This window comes from Bos indicus x Bos taurus, chromosome 26 (genome assembly GCF_003369695.1).
Source record: "Bos indicus x Bos taurus breed Angus x Brahman F1 hybrid chromosome 26, Bos_hybrid_MaternalHap_v2.0, whole genome shotgun sequence".
NCBI lineage: Eukaryota > Metazoa > Chordata > Mammalia > Artiodactyla > Bovidae > Bos > Bos indicus x Bos taurus.
The window spans coordinates 20,893,293-20,899,292 of NC_040101.1; positions in this window are offsets into that span (position 1 = coordinate 20,893,293).

Consider the following 6,000-nt stretch of genomic DNA (forward strand, 5'->3'; position numbering starts at 1 on the left):
CAGCAGCAGCAACTATTGCTATCACATCCACTACTTAGCTGCATGTCCATATGTGAAGTGCATACTCTCTCTCTGTCTCAGTTTCTCCATCTGTTAATTAAGAATTACAATTGGTCCTTTCTCACAAGGCAGTGTCAGGATTCAATCAGTTTCTACATGTAACTATCTCAGAAAAGTGTCAGCATATAGAAATAGCTTGATGAGGGTTAAATAGCATTGAGGGTTCAATAGTATTGATACCTCCTGTTCTTAGGATCACAAATACCCCCTTTACCCCCAATAAGAATTAAATGATCAGACATCATTCAATGATATTCTGATCTAAGACAGGAACATAGAACTGAGTAATTTTTGATGAGGAGTTTAATATTTTTGAAGCTCTACTTCATCTTCCTTTAAAACAGATTCCCACTGACCTTTTGGGTCATCCCCCTTGTCTTCCCAACCTTCTCTGCCAACCCCTGGGATTCGTGAGCTGATGAGCATGGGCGTCCTCTGCTCCTTTTCTTCCCATGAGGATGCCTTTGCTCTGCTTCCCTCCTCCTCACTCCCCACCCCCGCTTCTCTGTCCAATTTTTTGCCCTCTCAAGGCTAAGTTCACCCCACTTCCCTGACTCCTCCACCCTCTAGCTTCACTCACCCACATCTCTTGTGACTTTCCTTCAGCCCTCTTCTGGTGTTCTTGTCCACAGTCTGCATTGTCTTCCCTCTGGGGGGTCCAAGTAGAATCTATCTCCCCCATTCCATGAAGGCAAAGGGAGAGCATGTTGCAATTCTCACTCATCTCCCATCACAACCCATCACCAGAGGGAGCAGGGAGAACAGAGGGAGCCGGTGAAACTAGACCAATAGTGAGGCAACCACAGGAGAGGAGGGTGAGGGCTTCTCAGAGGAGATGGACTTACACGAACTCATCAGGCCCTGCAAGGAGTGAAGGGAGGGTCCTGGGGATTAGCCTGCTTCTGCCACTCCATCACCCTTCCTCATCAAATTCCTGGCACCCTTCTCCTCATTCCTGTCCTGGGGCATTTGTGGCAGAAATGCTTTTCCCAAGGTGCTTGCAAGACCGATTCTTCAAGAGTAACCTCCTCTTCAAGCCTTTCCTTGACTGCTCTCTCTCATGTTGCTAGTTCCTTCTTTTTTTTCCTCTCTCTCTCCATTGCCCTGTTTTATTTTTCTTTCTGATATTTCTCTGTTCCCAAAGGTCTTTACTTTTTCTCCTTGCTGTTGTTTGTGGCTCGCACCAGCCCATTTAAACAGGTCTTCCTTCTGCACTTCTGAATTCCAGCAGTTTGGGCAGCCCTGACACATAGTAAGTCATTAATAAATACTTATTGAATGAAGAATAAATGAAGAGCCAAATGAGAGCATCTTGTTTGCTGTGGACCAACACAATAGGCCTGTGGTTCTCCCACCCTCTTTGGTTGGGAAAGACCACTTGGGCCCACATGTGGCTGCAACACAAGACCTCCCCCAGACGATTGCCTTTGGCAAGACCCCAGTGAGGCACTGGGGGCCAGTGGGGGCAGTCAGGATATAGGGGGCAGGAGGAAAAGGGGACGACAGAGGATGAGATGGCTGGATGGCATCACTGACTCGATGGACGTGAATCTGAGTGAACTCCGGGAGTTGGTGATGGACAGGGAGGCCTGGCGTGCTGCAATTCATGGGATCGCAAAGAGTCGGACACGACTGAACGACTGAACTGAACTGAACTGAACTTTCATCAAGAGGCATTTTAGTTCCTCTTCACTTTCTGCCATAAGGATGGTGTCATCTGCATATCTGAGGTTATTGATATTTCTCCCAGCAATGTTGATTCCAGCTTGTGCTTCTTCCAGTCCAGCGTTTCTCATGATGTACTCTGCATATAAGTTAAATAAGCAGGGTGACGATATACAGCCTTGACGTACTCCTTTTCCTATTTGGAACCAGTCTGTTGTTCCATGTCCAGTTCTAACTGTTGCTTCCTGACCTGCATAATTCTTCATGCCTGTTTCCCCATCTGTAAAGCAGTGATCATAACAGTACTGACCTCATTTTATGAGGCTTAAGCAAATTCACGTTTGCAAGCACTTGGACCAAATAGTACCTGGTCCCAAGTGAGCGTGATATATAGATGTTGGTCAAATTGAATGGATGCTGGTGAGCAAGTAAGACCCAGCTCTAAAGGCAACTGGAAGCTCTTAGCTATTTCTGGGTCGGATGGTGCATGGATGAAAAGGGTTCTCTACTTTGGTTCAATTGCATCTCTTTGCAGGCTGGCTTGGAGACAGAGGGCCTGGGAGTAGGAAGACAATTAGGGGTCCACTGCTGTGGTCCAGGCATGAGATGACTGGTGAAAGGGCTGTCAGTAAGACTGGAGGGGATGAAAATGTGGGCCTGGCAGAGGAAGTGCTCTTAACATCCAGAGACTGGAGAATTGAGGAGTGGGCTGCAGATGGAGGCTGTAGGACGGGCTGATGGGGGGGAATGTGAGATTGTGGTCAGAGAGGGAAGCTAGAAAAGACTGGTTTGGAGGAAGATGGTGCACTCAGGTGGAGCTGTGCTGTTTTCAAGGCCATGGCAGGCCCACGATGCTAGCTCATCTCCTGGGTTGGAGGAGAGGAATCCTGTGGGGCTGGATTCTGGCTCCTAGAGAGATGTGAGAATGGGGATTTCAGTCTGGTCCTCTGCACACCTGCCTGTGTTAGCAGGAGGCAGGGTAAGCTGGGAAAGGGCAGTAAATATTGAATGAGGCTAGCCTGCACATCCTCTGTGCAGTGTATTGACAGGGCAGTCAGGAAGGGAAGGCCTGCCTGTGCTCACCACTCCCAGACACTGGACAGAGATGGGGCCAGTCCCTCTGGTTACCCATTCCTTTTGTCAGGGAGGGGAGCTCAGCGTCTCCCAACCTTGCCCAAGGCTGATGACACTTACCCTGGATTAGGGTCGAAGCCGGGATCCAGGGATAGTGGTTGAGAAGGATAGCATTTTATTATTGATTTCCATTAGCAGATATTGACTGTGTGCCTGCTTCAGGATCCAGTGAGCACAAGTCAATTATCCATTAACCAGTGGGTTTTGGGGGGTATCTACTGTGTTCCAGGTTCCATTCAAGGCATGGAGCTCAAAGTAAAATGAAATGTTTCATTCCAAAAACTGCATTAGCCTACGTTTTAGTTTTCCCATGTTTAATTATTGATGACAGCAGTTTCAGTGCAGATATCAGAGAACTGTATCCTGCTTTTAGTCATGAAAATCTTGGTATAGCTTGGCTTTTAAATATAATTTATACCCTCTGATCTTCCCCAGAAAGAGTCCTTTGTATTTATTTTTTTTTAACAAATATTTGTTTTGTTTTGTTCTTTTTATGTGGACCATTTTAAAAGTCTTTATTGAATTTGTTACAGTATTGATTCAGCTTTATGTTTTGGCTTTTTGGCCCCAAAGCATGTAGGATCTTAGCTCTCCAGCCAGGGATCAAGCCTATACCCCATGCATTGGAGGGTGAACTCTTAACCACTGGACTGCCAGGAAAGTCCCAAAGAGTTCTCAGTTGTATGAATAAATATATTTGTGAAATTTTCTTGGGATTCAGTTTTTATTAGCTTCTCAATGTCTTTTTTTTTTTTAAACAAATATAATTCTGTTTTTGGTTTTGTTTTTTTGGTATGCAGGATCTTAGTTCCCCAGCCAAGAATCAAACCCATGGCCCTCTGCATTGGAAGCTTGGAATCCTAACCACTGGGCTGGCAGGAAATTCCCTCTTTCTTTTTTTATCTCAGAAAAAAATCAAGAAGACAATGAAAAATGATCCATACTCCTACTAGTCGATGACCCCTTACTTCTGCTTATGAAATGCTCATGGAAAATCGTTCCAGTGCTACAGGAAGACATAGAATGAGATGCAAAATGCTCTCATTATCCCTCCCCCTATACCAGTTTCTCCTCCCAAAGGTCTGTGCTATTCATGGCTTCTTATATATCCCTTCAGAAACTATTGACCTCGTTTATCAGCATTATAAATGCATTATGTACATCCTCTTCTCAGAAGGTTCTCTTGGAAGTTAAGAACATTGCTCTCTCTGTCCTTTGATAGATTTATGGTTTCAGTTTGTTGTCGTCCTGTCATATCTGCATTTAAAAATTAACAGTCAGAGGAACTGGATTGCTTAGGCTTCTCTGCCTTGGACTAGCTGGATAACATTAGCAAGTTTCTTTACGTCTCTGAGCATCAGTTTCCTCATCACTGAAAGGAAAGTTCTTGTGGGAATTTGACGATGGTATGAATGCAGAAAGGCCTGGTTAGCCAGTAGTCCTCCTGCAAATGTCAGAGCAGTCCCTCAGTCTCTTCTGGAAGGAGACAGGGCTGCCAGCTCTAAATAAATGTTACGGAGGGGTCTGTCACCAGTTGCCCCTCAGAGTGACCTGTCACTTCATTTCCAAGCTGCAGGAAGAAGAGTGTGGGAGTCTCCTGATGGGAGATGACAGGGTCACATGAATTTCTCACCCTTGGTGTCAGCTTCCACCCAGGTGCCCAATCCATCCCGACTCTGGAGGGCTGGTCCCATCTGTCCTTGATGGAGAAGGAATCCCTGCTAACAGCTGGGACAAGCCCCTAAAATATGGCCTCTGTCACCCTCCTCCTCATCTTTCTCTGATCTCAGGTTTGAAGACCTCTGTGACCCCGGCATCAGGGGGCAAATGGCTCGCAGGAAAGGTCTCCGGCATCCTCCGGGGTCCAGAAGGCGACTTGGCCACTGTCAGCAAAGCTGCATCCTGCCCAGGAAGTCAGAAGGAAGGGCAAGATTCCAGCCCAGCAAGGTGGGAGATGGTGGCAGATGACGGCAGTGGGTGGACGAAGGCCATTTGGTGTGTCATAAGAAGCTTCTGCCGCAGTGTTGAATTCTTGGCAGGTGTTGCTTCCTTGGCCCTCTTAATGGTACACCCACTTTGCAGATGAGGACACTGAGGATTTGAGAGTTGAGCCAAGTTGTTACTCAGTGAGTAAGAGGCACAGCCAGGACTGGATTCTGTGGAGTCCAGAGATTATATTCTGCTCCTGTGCCTGGCATGGATAGATGTGAGAGCGGGGTAGATGTGAGAGCAGGAACCAAACAGGGCCCACAGAACTCAAGACCACAAAGTGGCTGCTCACTCACAGGCCTGGCACACTTCTCCCAGGCTCCACTTTGATCAGTCCTGCTCTGTCTATATCCTCAGTATCCAGAAGAGTATCTGTACAGAGTAGGTGCTCAGGGAGTCTCTGTGGAATGAAGAAGAGAAAGAACAACAAGAGGGACTGACTGACTAGCTAACTAGTCAGTTAACTAGCTAGTCAGCTAACTAGGCAGGCCCACCTCATACTCTGAGGCTGACACTCCCTAAACTTGTCTCAGGGCCCAGGGACAAAGCTTATGAGCTTAACACTGAGTCACCAGCCAGATTTGGGAAAGGGGCCCAGACCTTGCTCTATTCCACAGCCCACCTTGCCAGACCTACCTGGAGAGGGGAAAGAGCAGTGCCCAGCCAGGAGAGGGGACGTGTCAGATCTCTCTTTCCTGTGACACATGGAGCCTGGGCTGCTGGAGGACCATGGCCTCCTGCTCACACCTCTCAGATGGCCTGGGGTCAGTGGCCGGGCAGGTCTAGGCAGGGAGGCACTGACGAGAGGGCTGGGGACTGGGAGCTAAGCCACAGGGCACCTCATGACACCTGGCACAGTGCTCCAGCTGGACTCTAGGGGCTGGGGGAGGGAGGAGCTGACAGAAGGTCACAGCAGGGTCAGGCTCGGTTCCCTTGTTCTCGGGGGGTCAGACATTCACAGCCAGGCCTAAGAGCAGCACTCATTAATAAAGTAAGAGCAGTGACTATGGAGCATTGCTTCATTCCACATAGAACACAGGGGCCTTGTGTGTCATTTCCTCATTGAACTCTTGCAACAAACCCAGGAGCCGGGTACTGTTCTATCACTACTGTGCAGATGAGACAATCCTGAACAGTTAGGTTGTATGTGGG